The following is a 23,964-nucleotide window of genomic DNA, read 5'->3' as shown; positions in this document are numbered from 1 at the left end:
GTTATCATCACAGAGTAGCTACTAGTAGAAATACTGCCTCAGGAGAAAAAAATAATGTCACAAAGCATCTTCTGGATTTTAAATAGTTCACCCACAAATGAGACAGATCACTTCTGCTCACATTTTACTGGAAATAATCACAAGAAGAAATGTAATTTCAAGAGGATGGAAAAGTGCAAACAGAATGGCTGAAAAGAAAAAGAGCTAGCATATTTGTGAAGAAGTCTAGTGTGTATTAGACTCCCTGTAAAATAAAAGATGTTAAAACTTCTTATTGTGTAAATGTCAAAACTCTGAGGTAAACATTCGTTTTTCTGTGTGTCTTCCTGGTTAGAAAAATTAATTTACTTTCTCAATGTCTCATATCAACTAAACCTTACAGTTGAATTTGGAATTCAAGACTACCATTTAGCAATTGGTTGAGGAAATAATATTCTATTTTCTCAAAGTTAAAAATGGGGAAAGATTCCTTGTAGAGTTAACTGAATGCAAATGGCACTATAAATTTGATGCCAGCTCTATTGAAAATAAATTCCACATTTATGTGCTTCCGTAATTAGTTCCAATCAGCATGCTATAAATATGTAACAGTTTTACCCATCTATCAGTTGCATCTCCAGTTTTAAAGCTCTTCAGTTGAAAATAAAAACATAAATTCTGAGCAGGTATTACTTTGGTGTAGATTTGACTAAGATTGAAATAAATCTGCAGACAACTGCCTATTTTCTTGAGTTTTAAAGTTTTATTCTTCCTTCTGCTAAATATAGCAGTCATTGTTCTCCAAAATCAGAGAAAACTAAAAGAAGTAGTGTTAAAAATTAAATTTGAAAATAAAGAAAATTCGGTTGTCATGGAGGCTTGAGAGATGGGAATAAATCTTCTTTATAGTCGTCTAAAGGTCTACCTGATGATAGTGATAGCTGAATAGGAGGAGAGCGATTGCTTACCGAGTATCTAGCTGAAAGTGTTGGGTTTCCAGTAAGTCTTTTACTTTGCATAGCTCTCCTTTTTAAGTCAATAGTTTTTAACATTTTTGCAGCCATGAAACATTTAAGAAGTCTGGCTCACCTCCATCAGCAGCAATGCTGCACTTTTGCTATGATCCTCTCAGGGGTTTAGAGGTGGGGTGGGGCTCATCACTGAAAGGATGCTCTGCGTTTTACAGTTCCCTCAGGACAGTGATGCTTAAAAACATGCAGGGGAAGACTCTCCTCTCAGGGGATTCTGATATACTCAGCTCCCACTCAGCTATTTTGGTTGAGAGTAAACAGACTATTCCATCACTAATTTTCTTCAGATATAAAGTAGAAAGTCCAGAATGAAAATTTCAGTGAGTTCATATTCCTAGCAATTGTCAGAATGTCACATTAAGAAATTTACTAGTAGTTTCCAATCTGTGTCATCGGAAGTGACAGTGTAAGCAAATAACCCCCAACAACAGCAACCCCAAAAAACTGCGGATGGAGTGTGATCATTCCAGTATTGCTTGGGCTAGGCAAGCATAGATACAATCTAACAGATACATGTGCAGCTTGCGAATTTATTTTACATCAGGGAATGAGATTTTGATCTCAGAACCAGCTTAAATTTGGTGTGGGAAGACCTCATTTTTATAGATACTACAGACGTTCAAAGATACTCTCTCAATTTCTCAATATAAACTTAGCATTTTCTAAAGTGTCCACTACCCATTCGTTCATTCGTTTAGAATGTGTTTATAGAGTATCTGCTGTGGCCAGGCATTGGTAATAAAAATGTGAGAAAAATGATACACCCTATCGTTTGACAGCTTACAGCCTAGTGGCAGAAGACAAAGAGTCACCCGAGTAATTAAAAATTGCAGAATACAGTCAATGTTTATTAAAAAAAGAAATAATAAATTACTGCTTTAAAAGCGTATAAAGCACATCTGGCTAGTTTGGGAGATGAGGGAAGGTTTCCTGCAAAAATAACTTTTAGCTGTAACAAAGAATTTTTAGAAGTTACGTAGATAAAGTTCAGTGTTGGGGAAGAGGAGAATTTCTAGCAGAGAAACAGTACACGTGGACGTTCTGAGGCAGATGACGAGCGTGGGGTGCTTGAGGAAGGCATGCCCCGCCAGTGAGACGGGACCGCAGGAGGCTGGAGAAGAAAAGGGGGAGGTGAAAGCAGGAGGTCTCAGAAGGACGAGAAATACTAGATCTCACAGGCCCCGTTCAAGGTGTGTGTTTCGGGCCTTGAATAATGAGAAGTAAAACAGATTTTATCAATGTAGTGATATTGTTAAATTTGCATTTAAAAAATAACTTTGTTTGCAATGTCGAGAACCCATTGGATGTGTGAGACAGAGTAGGCTCTATGACTTACATAGCTTATAAAATATTCCATCGCCATAATCACCATGACACTAATATACAGAACTCTTTTTTTAGTAAAAATTACTCTAAAAGTAAGACCTTACCGAATAGTGAAATATGTTTTTTTAAAATCACTGAGGACATTTTCCATCTGAATATATACATATACTCAGTATCTGAAAAGGGAAGAATAAATTGGAGTCATTGCTATTTTGATTTAAAATGAATAACTTAAAAGTGAAAATTAGCAAAAAATAATTGACAAAATATATCGCACAGGAAGAGACATCTACAAAGGTTTTCGTTTTTATTTTTTATTGGAAACTATTTTGGAGCACTTTTACACTTACTATGGTACTGTAACTTTTGTAAAACTCATAAGATACGGTGTTGACAAACCCACTATATATTATAATGTATTATATGTTACACAATATTAGAATATATTATATTACAGTAAAGATTTATTTCCCTATCTATACTAAAATAAGCATTTTTCTATTAAAGCAACAGAATCTAATTAGTTAAATAATTATAAAATTTACTGAGGGATACAAATAAATAGAAGGTGTCTTATTGAGTTATTAATACAGAGATCAAAATGTTAAAAATCTAATTTTTGTCTAATCAGGCAATGATCATATTAGTTCAGATAACATAAAAACGTGATTTTAAGTTATTTTTTAAATGTTAATAAAATTATAGTGTGTGAAAATCATGTACTGCTTTACTCTCACTTTAAAGAAAAAGTGTATTATAAGTAAATGATGACTTCAAAAGTCAAATTTTCTCTTTGACTACCGCAAAAAGAAATAATGAAAACTCAGGAACCACCTCAAAAACCTCTGTTCACATATTCTAGAAAGCCAAGAATGACTTCCAGATGAGGGCATAATTGTCCATTTTATGGTTTTGGTTTTTTTTAATAAAATGAGCTTTCTCACACTTGGCAGTCTCCAGTAATACATTAAGTCATGACAGATACTAATTAACGATGGGTGCCCTTCTCTTGACATCATGAGTCTCAAAAATACTTCATCTCTCACTAGATTAGAGACTGTAAGAGATGAGTAAAACCAAGAATAGAAATTAATTAAAGATTTTATTAACCTCAAAGATAATGTCAGAGATTTGCTTTCAAGCTGAAAGACAGCCATGACAGAATCAAGCTCAAATCAGGTGACTTAATCTAGTGTCCACTAAATGAAGAATCTAGTGTTAACATCATGAAAGTAAATAAACAAATATAAACCATGACAGCTCTTGATGAGATATGACTACGTAGGAGAGTCATTTAGAATTTTATATTCAGAAATGTGACTAGAGATGCTTTTTATTTCTGTCACCACCATATTGAGGCATTCAGATAAGTAAGTGTATGTTGTATTTCTAAAATTTCTAAAACAACTTACATACATTCAAAATTAACACCCATGGCTTTCTTTCAATAATACAGTGCATACAGTTAATATGTAAAATGTGGGGCAGTAAAATGGAGAGACTGTTCTGTAGTTCTGTCACGATGAAGTATGTTTTTACTCTAGCCACACAGCTTTCTTTTTGTCATGAATGTTATCATATATGTAGGAATAAATTTACTTTCTCTATTAGTCAAAAAAACCATAATTAAAACATGTCTCATAGATATCATTTAATTGAACCAAAGACTTTAACCAGAAAAATGCTGTAGAAGGAAAATGCATTCAAAATTGTGACCTTTTCTGCAATATTCTTGTCATTTTGACTTATAATATAATGTACTGTTCTCCAGCTGGAGACTCAGTGAGTTTTTACACCTTCCCCTTCTCAGACTATTCCCCTAGAAACAACAGCAGCAAAATTGTTTTCTATTAGTAACGGTCCTTAATAAAACAGATGTGAAAATCATCACCCTAAGGCACAGCAGTTACGTCCTTATTTGTACGTCTTTACAAATTCAATTGAAATATACTTTTTTCAAATAAGCACCAGAAAATGCTAGTGATTTTTAAGCCTTGACTTTGTCAAGAGGAAAAAAGAGTTTTTACATCCCTAATTTGTAACAAAAAGGATTTATATCATATATATTTACTGGCAACTTCCCTCTATGTGAAAGTGAGAGTGTTTATGTATGTTAAATTTGTAGCTTCAAAAACTGAAACATATGACATCCAAACTAATCTATTGCTTGAAAAGATGCTATCATTTGGCAGATTCCAGTAATCAGAAAATAATTGCAATCTCCTTGCTTAGAAACCTAAATAGACATAGATATGCTTATTCTCCATGGGCGACACAGGCTATAGACACTAGACAGGGAGGTAATATTAGTTCAAATCTTTTATCATGTGGTGAAATGAGAATGTCACTGGGAGTTAGCACGTGTGACTTCTCATCTCGTTACTGCTTCTCAGTTGAGCAAATCACTGAACTGTCCAAATCCCTAAGTTCCTCATGTTTATCTGTGCAATTCTCATTTAGACTGGAAATCCTCTAAGGTTCCTCATAATCTAATATTCTATTATCTTAACATTAGCATTCCCAGAAGTAGAAAAACCCTAAATCTTTTACTCAGAGATACATAGGTACTTTGTATGGGTTTATGGAATGATAATTTTACACAGTAAACTATTTCAGGGTTTACCCACACAAGACTCTGACTATATGTGTCAAAATGAATAACATTTTATAAAGCTTTTGTCCAGTTATTTAAATGAACCTCAGAACTTTACTGAGCCTCAAAACATCCTATGAGATGAAAATACAGATCAATTACAAATGTAATTGATTCAGAAACTGATGCTGTCTTATTTGACTTGTACAAATTTGTAAGTGTAAAAAAGTCAACACTAACACCAAAAATGTAGTTATCTGATTTATATATCAAAACAGCAATCATCACTAGTATAACTATATTTTCAATGGTTTTTTTCCACATCCATATTATTTACCTTCTCATTTGTTTAGGCTTGAGAGCCCGAGGAAGATTGAAACCATCCACTTGGGTACCAGTGGGAACCAGAAAAGTTGAACATACAAGTTGAGCAGTTAATAAGGTACGAAAATGTAACATATAAATAGAGATAAACAAAAAAAAAAGAGGAAAGATAAAGGAGGAGGAGGAGAAGGAGGAAACATGTGGGAAGTGATAGATTAATATTGACCAGTCATTTAGGATTTATTTTATGGCAACTATACAACAGGGACCTTGAAGCAGGAAAAACTCTTCTGTTGAAGGATTCGGCATCAGTGATATTTGAAAAACAGCATAAAAGTTTTATTATAGTCAAGCTTTAACAAATCCCAGCTTATTCCATATTACTTAAGTTCACAAACTGACACTTGAAAGTAAACTCATATACGTGAACTAGTTTTGATGTTCATTCTTCATTCAACAATATTTCAAGTACCAATTGTATGCTAAGCTCTGTGCTAGGTGAGCAAAGTGTTCTTAAGTGCTATCTGCAGCAGAGTGGTTCTTAAATTGTAACTTGCATAAGAACCACGAAGGATCTCGCTAAACTGTCCATGCTTGAGCCATAGCAAAAAGAGTTGGATACATTAGTTATAAAGTGGACTCTAAGAATGGGCATTTTTTAATATGAACTCAAGTGATTATAGCTCCACTATAGAAAAACACTGGTTTAGAGTCAGTTTGTTTTGTGCAGGCAAAGTACAGAATAGTATCTAAGGAAAATTTAATGCAGCCCGAGGTGAAGATTAAGTAACACTTACTTTGAAACCTGGAAGATGTGTTAATACTTAGACAAAAATGTTAGGGGGCAGGAGAGATTTTCAGGAAGAGGAAACACCAGGTATGAAGATCTCAGTGATTAGAAGGAGTTTGCCACATTTGTATGTCAGGGGAAGTATGATCAGAACCCAGAGGAAGACGGCCAAGGAAAGAGCAATCGAAGGTCTTCACCACTCACGTACCCCTGGTCTCAGATGGAAATCCTCCAACCACCCAAGGTCAAAACCTTCACTGATAATGCCTGGCACAGCATGGGGCCATCAGCTGGGGTCCCTCCTGGCCGTTTCGTGACTGTGCTTTACCAGTGTTTAAGTAAATCACTGTGTATGGATAGAAGATAAAACCAGAAATATAAGTGAGAACTGATGATGGGAGACTTTTTGGAGAATGTTAAGGATGTTTAACTGCATCCTGAAAGTGATTGGAATCCACCGATGGAGTTCAAGCAAGTGAATTCCATGATTAGAAATACCTCAGAATCAAAGCATCTGGGTAAGAATATGAAGGAACAGAGGCAGAAATTTTCTTACCTTTCCATCAGAGCAGGACAAGAGAAATGTACAGAGGTCTATTACACCACGAATGTTGAATATTAATTCTCAGAACAAGGGAATCAAATTAGAGTTCTCATCTAGTCACACAATATTGAAATAGTGTCTAGACTTGCTGATTGGCATCTGAGTGCCTGTTTCTCATTAAAGTATAATACTCTAGCTAAACATGAGAGTGGTTGAGTCTTCAAATAAGATTTTCTATTCAAAGCTGGTATAATTCAGTTCTTCCCTCACTGAAGTCTATTATCACTTTGTCAAATTATACCACTGTATAGCATAAAATCTAGTTATAGAGACTTAAAATCTAGATTTGGCAGCATTTAACACATTTATATCTTGCTCCAAAAATCTTTTACCACTATAAGCTCAAGCTTTTCACCCTATCACATGAAGGCAGGAATTGAATACACAATTACTTCATAGTTCAAGTCATAAACTTCGCACCATTATGCAATGAAATAATGTGTATTATGATTTTTCCCTCAATTTCTTTTCTTTGAATATGTTCTCATTTCTGATTTTAATATTAAAATGTTTTCAGTCTTGCCATAAAAATGTGTAATGTGACTGTTTGCATATATTCTCTGCCCAGTGAATAATGATGTCTCCAAATATTAAAATGTTCTTATAATTAGTAGTGTCTGCTGTATCCATTTATTGTTGGGTGTGTTTCAATTTCTTTTGATGCTTCTGGTAATTTACTAAAGCAAACTGCCTACTGTAAATGAAGTCAGTCATTATATGCTGTACACTATAAACTAATGAATATACATTTAAAAACCTTTTTTATCTCCAGTGACTTACCGTTGTATTTTATTCACTGAAAATTATGGAGATGTTTAAATTACTACTGAATTGATTAGCGAAATTTGATTATACAGTTCATCAATGTGACACGGCGTTAAAGCAGTTTCTTTCCTGTTTTTGGTTTTGTCTGATCCTTTTTGAATGTCTTCATTGTTGACATGACTTCCAGAAAATTAATTCTTCCCACATTTTATTTGTTCTATCAGCATAACAGAAACAAAAACTTCCAGCCATAAATTGTACTTGCAGTTAGAGCTCAGTGATAAATAGGTTCTTGTTCTCTGCTACTTCCAATGATGAAATGCTATTAGCACTGGACTCTTACTATACCACTCTAGGCCCAGTGAATAACATTAATTGTTTTATAACCCTACACCAGCTCATTCTGCCTGATTCATAAAATAGTTATGCACCATTTAGAAGCATTTCTCAGTAGGCTTCATCTCCCCTTAAAACAAGATTTGACTTCGTTAATCTGCATTTTTTTTTTCACAGAATGCAGCGTAAACTTTGAATTGTATACTAAGTATTCACAATTCTCATAGTCTCTGAATTAGCTGAAGAAGGGAAGATTTAAACTACATTCAAATGTAGATTTAACCCAAAAGCGTTGAAGGGAAGTTATTCAATTATTTTTAACAAGTACTTTTTACCTGAATTTCCTTAAACTGGGATATTTTAGCACATACTATACAAAAGTGATATTTGATATTAAAACCTCAAAGAACAAAAGTATCACATATTGATTGATGATGGACACCTAAACATCAAGTGCTCCTCCGTCCAGTACTCATGAATATGAAGAAATCATATCAGTTCTGTATCTGTGGTTTAATTAGTAGAAGTGAGAAAAGTTGGATTTAATTCTTGGCAAAGATTCTGAATACTTCAGTTATGTAACCTCATAATCTGGAAGGGCAGATGGAGCAGGAAATGAAATGAAATTAATGATTAAACATCTTTTAGAAATCTGTAGAGCATTGTATAGGGAATTTCCTGAAGAATGTTGTTGTTCACTGTAGAATATAGATGGTTAAACCCATGTTTAATATGCTTTAGTTTAGAATGCATTCTTCTAAGTAAATGAATTAGGTATTAATTTGTATTAATTATTACGACCAAATGGCAAAAATTTTTAATTCATTTTTCCTTATTTCTCTGTGCAGAATAAAAAAGATGAACGAACAATTATTTCTGTTTTGAGCACATATTAAATTTAAAAGCTTAATGAAAATAAGCCACCTCATGAGAAATTGGCCTGTATAAAACAGTTTAAAATGATCGGGAGTGGGACAGACTCTCAAAGAGGACCCTGTTTGCAGGGCAAGACTGCTGAGGTAGGCATCTTGTTTTATTATTCAGAATGCAGTATTGGAAAATAATCAGCCTCCTTTTTTTCTGCATTAAGAAAAAAAAAAACACTGAAAATCAGGATCAATTTAAATAATGGTGGTCCAAAATGAGTCACTACATAACATTCATTGTTAAAAGTATGCTAGTTTTGAGAGAAATCAGTCTGTCCGTGACCCCAATAAATGGGAAACATTGATTCTTCAGTGATTGGAATTGAGAGTACTCAAAGCAGTTGGATCACCACAGAGGATTGAAACAGGCAGCCTGTATTTATGGGCATACATTTAGCTGCCATAGGAAACCTATGCACTTCTAGAATCACCTGATTTTACTAAAAGAGTATTTCTCAATATGTTCTTAAGTTCTTGTCTCCATAATCATTCAATAAGATATTGACAGAATTGAATTGACTAAGATATCATCAGTCTTGATCTTCCATCAGGAATTTATAAAAAACTGTTTTAGTCAAGGATCTAAAGAGCATGTTTGTGATGCAATATAAATAGCAATACTAATAAGTAACAATAAGAACAGAGAAATATACTTGAATGTTTTAATTATATTAAATAGACATGTGCCCCGTATCTATTGAGAATCATAGATATAGATATATAGATATAGATATAGATATATATGAAGATGACTTCTGCAAAGTAACTCATCTCTTTTTTCAGTTGTAAGTGGAGTAGAAAACTGTATAATCATCCATTTTCATAAATATTAACACTGATGAGAGGTACAAAATTCTATGAAATCATAGAAGTAAAGGACTGCGAAGTGTATACATGCTTTTACTTGGTGGAAAAGGCTGGAGAAATGACATAGAGGGAATGAGTACTGTTATACACTGAATGTTTGTGCCTCCCCCCCCCATTTAAAAGTTGAAGTCCTAACTCCCAATGTGATGGCATTAGGAGGTGGAGTCTTTGTGAGGTGGGTAGGTTTAGGTGAGGTCATAAGGATGGGGTCATCATGATGAGATTAGCGCCCTTATGAGTAGAACCCAGAGAGTTTGCTTGCATTCTCTCTCTCTCTCTCTCTCTCTCTCTCTCTCTCTCTCTCTCACACACACACACACACACACACACACCCCACCATGTGGGTACACAGTAAGAAGGCAACAAACTAGGAAGAGGTTTCTTACAAGAAACTTTCCAGCCTTCAGAACTTTGAGAAATAAATGGCAGTTATACAAGGCACCCAATCTGTGGTATTTTGTTAGAGCAGCCCAATCAGACTAAGACAAGCACAGTTGCAAAACATTCTAATAAAAAATTCCATTTAGTGTGTTATGACTCTGTTGCATATGTGTGTACCAAGTTCCATATTAGTGTGTATAACAAATTCCATTTTAGTGAATGTGTGTGTGTGTGTATGTTCTTCATGAATAACTATAATAAATGTACTGTTTGAATAAGAAGGTCTTTCTTCAAATTTTTTTGGAGATTGCTTTGAGCTCTGCATTGTGTTAACACATGGGAAGCATTTAATTTTTATGTGATTAGTTTCATAAACTTACAATTGTATAAATTATGGTAGAAGAAAGCAAAAAAGTAGAATTGGCTTGAAATGGCTAACAATGACTATAATGAAAGAAAATTAGAAAAAGAAAAATAGAAATTCAAAGATTTCAGTAGTGAATCTGAACTATTTTATAGCAAAATGGAAATTTTTATCTCTTAGGTTTTTTTTTCCCCTTTCCTTAAACACATGAGTATGAAGTGCAGTGCAAAATGCAATTCTCTTAAAAAAAAATTGCCTTCTAAACAATGTAACATGCAAAGGTCAAGCTTATATATGGATATTTCTATACTTTCATTTTCTTATACATTCAATTGAATAAAATATATTCATGTCAAAGTTATAATAATATAATAATAATAATTGCTACCATAATTAAGCAGCCATGTATTAGATGCTACACTGATTCCTTTGTAGGCATGCCATCTTTAATGTGTACAGCAAACATATGAGATAAATTAGCATTTCTTGCAAACAGATAAACTAAAGCACAGACAAGGTAAGATGGGTAACTGTGCAAAGCAAAATCTTAAATTGAACCTAGAATTTTCTTATTCTAAATTAATTCCTGAAAATACCATAAAATCACCATTCCCACAAATATTCTAATGTTGAAATCCCTGGAAAAAACGATCCTTGACGATAGTAGGACTTTGGGAGTAAGTTTATGGACTTTGGCTGTAACTTGGAGTGTAATAGGAAGCCATAAAGTATTTTGAGCAGGGGAGTGATTTATAATTTTAATGAGATCATTCTGGCTGCTATATTGAAAAGAGCCAATAGGGGGCAAAGGTAGACACTGAGACTAATTATGAAGCTATTGCAATAATGTAAGTGAGAAACGATAATGTTTTGCATAAGGTGGTAATTATGGAAGAGGTAAAAAAAGCTCTATTTCTGAATTTATTTTGAAGATTAAGCTAACAGTGTTAACTACAGTGATATATAGAAAAAGAAAGGATGACCCCATGAAACTAACCTTGAGCTAGTGTAAGAATAGAATTTTCATTTAGTGAGTTAGGTGATACTAAAAGGAGCAGGGGACTAGGACAGAAAGTCAGCAGCTCAGTTAGGGACCTGATAATATTTAGATGCTAATAAGATATTTAAATGGAGGTGAAGAGTTGGCGGCTGGATTTGAATGTGCTGATTTGGGAAGGTCTCAGAACTTCACTAGTTTATTTCTTTAAAACCATAAAAATTATTATGTAACTGGGAGGGGAAAAGGGAAGATAGAGAAACAGAGACACAGAAGAGAAATACAGAAAGAAAGGAAGGAAGGAATAAGTAAATAACAAAACAAAATTTTAAAGTATTATTTGAGAAAATTGCTATGATAAACAAAACCCTGACAAAACTGATTAAGAGAAGAAGAAAGGGGAGCAAAGAGAAAATAAATAGAAACCATGAAATAATTAAATTTATTCCAGAGCTTTAAAAGTAATGATAAGATTATATGAAGATTAAATGGCAGATGATAAAATTCTAACTGAAATGGATGAAGTTTGTGAGATTTATAATAAGCTAAAATTGTAATAAATGTTACTTTGACTACTACGATAAACATTTTGTTACCGAGTCCAAACTCGTTCTGCTTGCCTCACGACAGGCCAATGAATCGGGAGACAAGGTGTTGGGGCAAGGAATAGCAACTTTATCCAGAAAGCCGGCAGATGGAGAGGATGGCAGAATAATGTCTTGGAGAACCGTCCTGCTCCAGTCAGAATATAGGCTCCTTTTATACAAAAAAACAAAACAAAACAAAACAAAAAACAGAGGAGGGAGTGTGGTTGGTTGTTGCAAACTTCTTGGTGTAGGAATTCTGTGTTCCTGCAGCTGTCCAGGTGGGCCAGCTCATGGTGCTCCTGCAAAAACTCCAACAAATGTTATTCTCTATTCTGCTACTTGTTATCTTTATGTGAGTGCAGAGCTAGCAAGACTAAGCCTAGACTACAGGGCACAGCCATCAACGCCAAAGGAACAGATCCAATATAGAGTCAGATTTGTTCTTCTCTAGTACACAACTTCTCTCTCTGTCTGGCAAAATTCTATCTTATTTTGTGATTCCGGGACTAAATTATAAAATTAACCACCACACATAGCTTATACAAAAAGTAGGAGTACACAAGAGGGAAAGTTAAATACTATGCAGAAAATTATGATTGATCCAACAAGTAAGGAAGACATGTGTATACTTATTGGAGTCTTCCCTTAACCATACTGATAATGACATCAAAAAGCAAACAATTTCCTTCCTCTTTTACCTTCAGCCAGAAATTCAACATAGCCATGTTATTTTCCTCTTGTAGAAACTCAAAGCTTTATTCTTGAAGAATCTGCCTTTGATGGACTAGTCAGAACCATCCCACTCACTTTTATCAATTGACTTTAACAGTACTAGGATCCGTCTCAACAGATAACTTGGGTTCCAGATGCGTTCTGTCATGCCCGCAGGGTACAAACCAAGCAATCACACCTTCCTATTTAGAGGCCATCATCCCAGCCAGAATAGCAAAACTATTCATTGCCTCTTTGTGCCATAAAATGAGAAGACAAATTACTAACACAAAATATAAAACAAAGGTATAAAATAAAGATGAGGTCATTGGAAGTACCTATTTCCAGTTTGATAAAAACAGTATTGTGGCTCTTGGGAGAAACTGTTCTTCATCCTTCACATGAATACTTTTAATCCAGTAGCCTAATGCCATTTGAGAAGACATAGAAATTTGGGAAGTGTGTCAACTCATTTCAATTGTGAGAGTACCATTCCTACCTCCACGCTTTGGTTATTGTACCAATGTAGTCAGGCAATTGGGAAAGAGCATCATAATATACCATTGATGAAAAATAAATACTATAGGCCAGCATCTCAAACTCAAGGGTTTTGTTTGCAGCTTATGCTATACCCAAAATTTTAACAGGCAATTGACACATTCTAAGTACAGCTATTTCTGAGTAAAGAGGTACCTGATAAGACCAATGCCTTGTTCTTTTTGAGTTTAATCATATCTTTAACCAGAAACAATTTTGTATGGGATTCCACACACAAATATAAAAGAGCAGGCTATATAGGGCCACGAGAGCCAGTAGAATGAGTGTACATTTCAAATGGCATTGGAAAGCAATAATAGGATTTTGTTCAGTTGAGTAAAGTGATTTGGGATGGCACTGACTCTGTTCTATGTAAGATGAATCAGACAGACCTGTAAATGAAATTGTGAAAGACAGAGAGAAGGCAGTAAGAGTAATCCAGGCAGGAACAAATTTGGACCAGGGTGAAAACAGGGGCAGTGAACAGGACATACTGACACATGGCCATGTGCATACATATGTACATAATATTGAAATTTGAGACAGATTTTCATGAAAGTTAAAATAGAGGGAGAATTGGCAAGAAAAATCCAGTTTGACTAGGTAAAGTAATTTATTATTGCAATAAATATGTATAGTTTCCTATAGATCCTTTGAAAATATAACAACTTGTCTTTATGACTTTTAAATATTTTAAGGCATTCAGTGAAAATATTTTATATATTGATACTCTGCCTCAGTTTATGTTGCAGGTGGTTATTTCAAATTTATTTATCTTTCCTAAACTTTCTAAGTTCAGTGGCTAAGCAATGGCTTCTTCCAGTGATATCAAAAAATGCCTCCAACTATTTGATATATTTTGAAGTTCAGAACAAATGTCAAGCCAAGAGATATTTTAGCACTTGACAATAGAGCTTTCAAAATGAGAGTGCATACATCAAATCAAATTTTATCTTTAATACTCTACATAATAGACCATTTTTCTCAAAGGAAATTATTTGCTGTATCAAATTTTTCATAATATAGCTTTTCAAAAAAGAAAGTACAGATCACTTTTATCTCATTTAATTATTAAAGAAAATTATTATTTTCAAATAAATTGGATCTACTTTATATTAAAAATTGAAGGAACTGCTAGTTTCATCATTCTGTGACTCTGTTTGCCTGCTGCAAAGTTGTTTCAAACTAGTGTTAATGGGCATTATATAATTTATCCCTGTGCTTTTTGTGTAATTTGGGGTGATAATCTAAGTGACATAGATTAGTAAGTTTATTGGACTCTATTCTGATTTTATGTTTAAATAACCACTGAATCATTATGTTTAGAATCATAATACTCACCTTTATTTAAAGCAAAATCATTTTCAGTAATCCTTTGATATGATCCAAAAACTAATGGAGTATATCTTTTGAAAGAAACATTGAATAAATAACTTTCACAGGGATTTGGCTAATAAAACATTCAGAATGTGCATTGTTTTATTTAAATAGACTTTGCCCCCTTATTTCTGGCAGCAAGGGAAAGGCATATTTGGAGTATTCAATAATGATGATGATTTTCTTTTTAAAGGCATTGATGAAGAATCTAAGTGTTCTTCAGTTGTTTTTAGAAAAGATATCTAAACCATAGACAAATATATATACATATATAAAAATCATTTTATTCTATTGAATTCCTTTTATAATGTAGCAGCATTTTAAACTCTGTGGTGTCCAGCTTTGCATGTACATGTATATGTGGGTGAGGTTTCTTGTAGAAGTACTTCAAAGGCTTATGTTTAGTTGAATTGAGCTTGTGGTACAGTTATTTCCTTAAAACATGAGACATGAAAGAACTAGGCCTTTGTGAATAGTATTTCTTGAAAGAAGTCTTTTTTAGTGAATATGTCACCTGAGGGCATTTCTGGATCAAACATTTGAAAATATAGCACTCATCCATCATTCATTCATTCATTCATTCTATTCCTAGTTTCATTCCAAGATCTAAGCATACAGAGCTAATCAAGGCAAACAAGATCCTTTCAGTCATCTTCACTGGGGAAGAAACAGACTAGAAGCAAGTAAATTACAACTGAAGAATGTAAACTCAAAGAATGATAAGTACTACAGCAAAAAGTAAAACTGGGTGATATAAAGAAAATGTTCATTTTGCAGTAAAAGACATACAGTCGAATCTAATCATGTCTCCTTCTTTTATCAGTGTGTTTAGTACTCCAAAATGTTTCAGCAGGAGTGGAATGGACATTGTTCTGAAGTTACTAGACTTATTTTCCTAGTTAATAACCCTCAAAGCATTTTTTCCTTTGGTTGAATTAAAGGGAAAGAAAAAGAATAATCACAGATAAATGCAGCCATCATCTATTCCAATTCTATACTTTCAGATCATAAAAGTCCAATCAGTAGTGCTCCAAACTCTCCTCCCTCCCCAACATGCTTCTTCCCTACAATAATATATACCAGGAACAGAGAATCAGCAGCAAGTCATGAATGCAGGCTAGTTTATCCAAATCTTCCTTGTCACACTACATAATTAAACACACACATCAAAATTAGAGAAATATTTATTGTATTTGTGAACATAAATAGAAATGGCAGCAACTACCCATTCCACCATGATCCTACCTTCCCTTTCCTCCGTGGCAGTTTTCATTGTCTGACATTCCCATATTCCAGTCCCTCTTCCCAGAGTATATATTCTCAATGCCTGGGCATCTATTCTTGAGGATGGATATGGCTGGTGACAGATAGGATCTTGGTGAGCTCTCCTGGTCCATGACATGACTTCATTGCTCTTAGGTTTTCCCTAGGCTTCATCTGAGAAAATTAAAAGTGTCTGTTTGAAACTCAGAACATCAATGAGACAGATAGCTTGTCTGCCCAAGGCTCCCACTGTTATAGTGATTCCTTTCTATTAATTTCTGCCCACAAGAAATCTGTCTATTCCTAACTCTCCCTTCTTTTCAAAGACAGAAGTAAGTGCTAGCTTATTTCCTCCAAAGACACAGTGAGTAAGTTGTGATATTTAATTATTATTCAAAACTATCATCTATAAAATAGGCATTAAGTAGTGAAAAATATTTCTGATTGAACAAATATTCCTAATCAAATACTCAAAATATGACCTAAATAATACCAATATCTTCTGGAAAATACCCCTAAACAGTCTAACACTCATTTTTCTTCTTCAATTTGCTAATGAATGCTATGAACTAATTATAAAGAGAACTGTATCACATTTATTAATAAAGACATCCCCATAATTAGCTACTTCTTGATCAGATACTACCTACCACTCTTGGCGTCCAGGCTAACATGAAAAAGAGTTAAGGTGATTTCAGGTTCTTCACAAGATGAATTCCTCTTTCTCTCCATCCCCAGACTAATTCTTCTGATTATTTGTTCTCCAGTCTTCCTCATCCACACAAGTCCATCATCGTACAATGACCTCAAACAATACCTGCAACCAGGGAGGACATCACCCTCTTTTATCACCCCTCCTTTCTTTTCTAACCACGTTCTATACTAACCTAACTCCAGCAGTCCTTCAAATATCCCACAACCTGTAATCTGTTGATCCTGCTGTTTTTAACTATTTCCTTTTCTTACTTTCCTCCTACAGAGTGCATATTCCATTATGATGATGATGATGATGATGATAATGGTGCCTTTCTTGTGTGTATCCTCAATTTTTCCTTGTTCTCTCCTCCTCTACCATACTTTCTAGAATCGTCACCAACCCTAGTTAAATCCAACTCACTCTCCATTTCATATGTGCTAGATACTCTCCCTTTCCCCCTACTGATCTGTTATTCTCTTATTCCCTCTTGACCTGTCCCAGAAGATTAGCTTCTAGGGACTGCTTCAACTGAGCTCCCTGCCCTCTGGTTTCCTATTGGGATCAACAGATGGAATGAAATAGGAGGAGTTTGGAAGGTGAGGGAGACATATTTCAAAGTACTTACACTTCTCGCTTGCTTCCTGTCAGGCCACGAGTTTGCTGGGGCTGCCAGTCCTATAGCATAGCCACTGTCCCTACTGAATAGCCTTTTCATACCTTTCAGCTTCGAGTCCTCTCCAGGTTTTTAATTCATTTCTAAACAGTGGTCTCTGAACCAGTCCCTGGGCATCTCTGCTCTTCCTGTCTTTCCTTCTCTAGTGATTGCATCCATTTTCAAAACTTTAAAATCCAACTTTATGATAGTAAGTGTTAACGTTTTATCTCCAGTCCAGACTTCCCTCTTGTGTTCTAGAATGGACGTACAATAATCAACTCAGCCATTATAGTGGGATGTCTGATGACATACCAACCTTAATTAATCTAACTTAGAACTCCTTATTCAGAGATCTCAAACCTGCTTCATCTTCAGGTTTTCCCACATTGGTTAATGGCAGCTTCATTCATCCAGTTGCTTAGACCAATTTGAGGCTTTCTTCCCTCATTTCCTCTCACTGCCACCTCACTCACTACTTTCAGTCTCAGTCTTCACCTTGCTCATTCCACTTCTTGCAGCCCTTAAACATGCCAAAGGGCTTTGAACTTGTTACACCATCTACCTGGAGAACTATTTCCTTGATGTTTCTTGGTTCACTCCATCTCTTCAAGTTTGTTGTTTAAAGTCACTTACTCAGGAAGGCTTGCTTTCACCGCCCTGTGTAAAGCAAAAAACATCCCCCCATGATAGGCCTGCCCTATCTCTGATTTTGCTGAATTTTTTCCATAACTCCTATTACTACTTAACCTGATTTATTTGTGCTTGTCTACTGCTTTTCACTGTTTATTCCCAGTTCATAGAATAATGTCTAGCATATAATATGTGCTCAATAAACATTTGCTAAGAGTTATTGAGCAATGAATAACACAATATAGTCATACATGTATATTCATAATTTATATATAATCATAAAAATATGAAAGGTATATTAATGTTCTCTCTTCAATATAATAATGAAACATAATGACTACAGTATAAATGGCACATTATTAACAGTCTTCAAGTATCTTCAAGGACTGTGATGTTGAGAATGTAATTGTCTTACAAGTGAAAGCAACTGGGTATTCCAGCAAACTTATATTTTACATAAATTAGAAATGACTTCTTCTCCCTATTAAATCTTTCATGTCTTACAACATAATTGAATGAACATAGTCCTTTTTATTAGAGACTGACAAATAATATGCAATATGAATGGCTTAAATGATGATTTAAAAAGACATGACAATTGCAAATATATCAGACACCAGTACAGTTTTAGGCTCCTCTAAATTTTTGCATCACCATTTTTACTTAAATGTTTGTTTAACTTATGCTAATATAATATAGTTGATAGATATTCAAAGTATGTAGACATTTGCTAGGCTTATAATGACTTTATCATATCAGTAAATATATACATGAGAGGTGTATATTTTCATTACGGTATTTATACAAACCTATACAATTTAAATGACAAAAGTACATGTTTAAAACATGTTATAGCACAAAATATATTAGAAAATCTTCCTAGATAAAACCAGCAGTATGTCGTCAACTCCATTAATTTACTTAACACAAGTGTGGTTTTAACTCTCTATTTTATGCAAAACAAATTACAGAATCAGAAATACTTTTCTGCAGTTGCTTCATAATATACATAGGTTAAATCAGTCAGTTGGTCACAGTTGTATGTCTGGCAATATTTTTAATTTATAGGTCACTGTAAACAAAAGAGATAAGAGTAAAAAGTTATTGGACATACAGTTTTTATCAGGGTAGAATAGGCAAAAATGCATTTTCCTTGATCCAATACATAAAATGTTAAGAAATTAACAAAAACATATAAAGATATTATATACAGTTATAAGTAATTTTTAAAATCTTAAAGTCCTAATAGATGTGGGCTAAATTTTGCTCAGGTATTCAAACTTCCCTCCATATGTAGGCATTTGCTTTCTTTAGTCAAAAATTATCTCCCCTAGTCCCTGGGAAACAGTGGGGGCAGCTACAAAGTCTTCCTGCCCACGTAACCTCTGCTTACTTGTCTAATAAATGCTCTGTTTAGCCCCTGCTATCAATATTTACCTTAGTAATTTGAAATGAGCAGCCTTAGAATAAACAGATTATGGCATATCCTCAAGAGCTGAATGCTACATGGCAATTAAAAAGTGAAAGAAGTTACAAAAAAAAAAGCATATACTTTCACATTTCATTTACTCCAAGTTCTAGAATAGGCAACTCTAAGCTCTGGTGGAAGGGATCAGAACAGGGGTTTCCCATGGGGTCAGAGAAGAGGATTGACAGGAAAGAGAGGATATTTTCTGAGTAATTGAAATGTTCTATAACTTGATCATTTTGGTGATTACTTAATGAACTGTTTACTTAAATTTGTTGTAGGCAAATTATACCTCAATAAGCTAAGAAAAAGAGCAGTTTCCCTGCTTTAACCCTGGTGATTTCAAAGTCTAAGGGTTACTCTTCATCTTTACATTGTGTGTGAAAAATCATGAGTGCTTGAAGGCGTCTAGTTAATATTGCTTGAGGAAGTGATCCCTTGTCAATGAGATATCATTACATGACATTTAAACCATTTTATCATGATTTCTGGAAGGCAATATATTAAATTTGAATGTTTTCAAATGATTGACTTTTGAAATAGATTGTAAGGAAAAATAAGTAAATGAAAAGTCTGACTTCGTGAGAACCTGAACATACTTTATTATAACACATTTTTATGAGAAATTTGTATGTGAAATGTTCTTCCTATAAAGTGCCCTATTATTTCAACAGCAGTTGTATGGGATCACAGAGAAACTCAATACAGCCATTTTTCCTTTTTACAGTCATATCCATACTACTCTCAGTGTTTTGTCTGATATCAAGAGTACATCATAGGTTTTCTTTTTTCAAGCAAGAGAGAAAGATGAAGATAAACGTAGCATAAGCACAGTGTCTGCACTATTATTAACAGGGTTTAAATTTTTTTTTAAGTTTAAGCAAATATAGACCTATACAATCCCTGCACCCTTGATAATAAAATATTGTAAATAACTTATGTATACATCACTAACAAAAGTCAAAATAAGCAAGGCTAAGGATGAATTGCATTGCATTTTCTTTAACTTTTCCACCGCATACTTGTTTTGTTATTGGCAATGACAGATCCCCTCTTACTGTAGTTGGTTTTCCTTTGATATTGCAACCATGACAATAGACTCAGAAGTGGAACACTATGGGATGCTACAGAGTGGGTAGTATGCCAGAGCATAGGGTAATGTGACCTTTGCAACAACCCCTGGCAATACTTACCAGTTACTATGAAGGAAAATGCAGAAGTATAGAGAATACGAAGTATTTCACTTATTACATATATAGATTTTAAAATCAGGCCAGGACACTGTTTAAAGGTTTATTAAAGAAACATATATTTGTTTCTGTATAAAAGGCTTGAGAGAGATGGGTAATGAATTTGTACCAATTTCTGATCCAGTTTCACTATATCCATTACATGATTGAATGCAAATGGGAGGGGGGCGGTTCAAGCTGTTTTCTTTGTAGAAAAAAATACAAAATGGTATTTTTAATTTACTTGCTTGATTTGTTTTGCTATTCCATTGTACTGAAATTTAGAATATGACCACATTGAAGTCTCTGCAATCTACTGTTCTTGGGCTACATGGATTCATTCTATTACAAATATCCTTGGATTTAGTCCAAAATAACAGTGTTTTATAAAGAATGCATTTCTATTAAGAAGAGCTATGGCTATAATCCTTTAGATTTTTCAAATGCAAATAAAATATATTGTTTTATGCTTACAAGTGATTTAGGGTAATTGAGATTTTTAGCAATAACAAGGTTCACTTTGTATTTATGTGTGTGTGTGTATGAAAAGTCATTATACCATCCTGGAATACCAGGGGACCTTTGTTTGGTAAAAGAACAGACTTCGTTTTATACAGACTTTCTACTTATGCTCTTATGAGGTTATACTTGTCTGCTTTGCCAGAACATTGGATAGTGACTGCCTTTACTACAAACACAACGCCAAGAATTTAACTCTTGATTGAGAAACACCACCAGATAATTTTCAGACATAATACATTAAACTTTTTAGGTATTCTCTTCCTATATATGCACTATCCAGTTTCCCTCCTAAAATCTTGTATATTTTCCTTTCAGATAAAAAGGTTTATGGAAACTTAGCATTGGATGAAATAGAAGACTAGGGTGACTTCTGTTATATGACATCTGTTATAATATTTAAAATAAAAGAAATTTCAGAAAATAAATCATTAAAAAATAAAAGATTTTTCTGAAGATAGTACATCAACATCTCAGAGAGATTAAGCACAGAAAGAGAGAACTTAATTCATAATTAAACAAATAGGTACTTTTATACACACCTGTATCTTTTTCTATGTTTTCACTGTATCTGACAAACACAAAATTGGGAATTACTCCTTTAAGCTACAAAACTTAAAGGCATTTAAAATATGGACCATTAGTAATAAAAACAATGATGTTTTGTCAAGTATATTTCTAGCTTTGTACTTTATTCATTCTTTATGTTATTTTCCACATACGTTTTGTTAGGAAATTGCAAACAATAAACATGGCTCAATTTGTTAGGCAGGAATTAAATTTTTAACTAGGCCGCAAGATAAGCAAATTATTGTTACTGATAGGAATAAGGAAAATATGCCAACTACAAACTAAATAATGTCTCTAAGTACTTAGACTGTCACTTAACACATAGCACTCACTGTGTACTGGATATTTTAAAATATTATTTTAAACTTTAATTCATCAAGAGGTATCCTAAATATTATTTTTAAAAATTTCTTGTTTTAATGTGAATGAACATCTAAAATATTCATTTGTATGTGGATTTTTTTGTTTGTTTATTTGATATATTGTAGCTTTAGATGTGATGTAATAAGTAGAATATCTATTCTCTAGAATCTGAGACTATTTCTGTCTTAGCCTTCTGAATACCCTTTTAATACCTTTGAATTTTGCAGCATTTGACCCTAATAATATAATTCAGGCTATGATTAATTACAGTTGTCTCACAAGGTACATTTACTTTTGGAAGTGAAAGTTGGTTGGCCTGAAAATGTAATACTTGAAAGAGTTAATTCATCTTCCTGTGCTTGGTTACCTCTTACCAGAGATGTGACTTGGAGTCTACACTGTGGAAAACAGTGCCAGATAAACATTAAATCAATCTATCTATCTATTGATGAATCAAAAACGACAAGGAATGTTGGCTTCTATTCATCTTCTTGGAAATTGGATTATAGAACTTATTTCAGAGCCAAAACAGAGTGTGTCACAACAGCCCTAGCAACCAATATTCTGAGAAAAAGACTGTTACGCTGAGAAAACTCGAATGTGTTATCACCCTATCAATGCAGGGAACATCACGTTATTAATTTTCCTAGTGCTACAAATATCTAGCATAACAAAGTTGACAAATACTTTTCAGTGTCAGACTAAAGGCATTTTAGTATCAGAGATTGAGTTTTCTACCCATTTTTTTGCTTCTGACAGAGTATAGTTTGTTTTCAGGTGCAAAATATACATATCCAAAAATTATGATAAGCCTCAGTGTAAAGCATGAAAATTTATTTATATAAATTAAATAATAATAATAAGGGTCTACTTATTTTCCTGTGTTGTATAATAATAAAATCAACATTTATCTGATTCAGCTCCTCAGCATAGTACAAAAGATATTAATGTCTAAATAAAAAATTCATGAGTTCATAAACCAGTGTTGTCTATTATAAAACAATAAATGGGAAAGCACACATGACAAATGAATACTTCTTAAATCATCATTTTTATCATGATACATTCAATAGTCCTGAAGGGAAAAAGAACAACCAGAAATATCTGAGAGAGGATAAAAATCAGAACAAATACAGACATCTTAAAAGTTGTTATTTTCACTTCTTGTAATACAGTCAAGGAAAAATAATATTGAAAGCCCTCGGAAAAGACATTAACTACATGAATATTAAACAATTGTTTGGAAGCACTTAAATACTTGGGTGGAGTGAATGTAAGTAATGGGAAGAAGTACCCTTCAATCATTCAAGACAGAAGAAGCACGTTAAAAGGACAATGCACGTCGATATCTGATCTTCACTAACCGACACTGTGACAGAGTCTCCAACTCAATCAAATGTAAATGGGCACTTCCTAACAGACAGTTGTTCTAAGCTGAGCCTTTTAATCAGAGTTGACAGGAAAGGTATTAATATTATCTTTCCCAACACAGTCATTTTGCAGGTAAAGAGACTGAGACTGCTTGGTGCCTTCCAAAAAATGAAAAAAAAAATTAAATTAAAAGTAATCAAGCAATAAAAAGAAAAAAATTAGAATTTGATCCTGTATCTTTTGATTACAAAGTCAATACATTGTATAACATGAGTGACATCTGGCCTGTTCTCAAAGGTAGAAATATAGGGTGATTTAGGGAAGATGGGTTGGACACGGTGATGTGAAGTGAAACCTGCAGCTTTGGCTCCAGCTAGGCAAAGCAAGGAGAACAGATGTTCCTGGCAAGTTCAACATCCTGGCTGTAAGAGATGACACAAAGTTTGAGGAATTCAAAGGAGTTCAGTTGAACAGCTTTCCATCTTTGCCTCCCTCCTTTTTCTGAGACAGACTTTGCAAATCCAAGATGGGGATGGAATACGGAGGAGCAAGGAGGGGATAACTGACAGACAATGTGTGACCTAAGTAACACAGGCATACTCCCTGGGGCCTCTATCTGGCAGATGATGAGGTACAGATTCTTTGTGTATTTGTGGTTTCTCATTCTTCGCCTGAAGACCTTCACATGCAGACGTCTGGCACAG

At 34.0% G+C, this 23,964-nt stretch overlaps 1 long non-coding RNA gene across 1 annotated transcript in view; it reads left to right on the top strand.

Annotated features, from left to right (window-relative positions):
- The first annotated feature begins 2,112 nt into the window (after positions 1-2,112).
- LOC140685535 (uncharacterized) overlaps positions 2,113-23,964 on the top strand; it is a 57,884-nt gene continuing 36,032 nt past the window's right edge. The window contains exons 1-2 of the long non-coding RNA XR_012058791.1: positions 2,113-2,200; positions 5,283-5,371. This is a non-coding gene — a long non-coding RNA (uncharacterized lncRNA). The remainder of the gene's footprint in view (positions 2,201-5,282; positions 5,372-23,964) is intronic.

This window comes from Vicugna pacos, chromosome 14, assembly GCF_048564905.1.
Source record: "Vicugna pacos chromosome 14, VicPac4, whole genome shotgun sequence".
Lineage (NCBI taxonomy): Eukaryota > Metazoa > Chordata > Mammalia > Artiodactyla > Camelidae > Vicugna > Vicugna pacos.
Note: the sequence above shows the minus strand (reverse complement) of the source record. Positions and strands in the feature narration are given on the sequence as shown.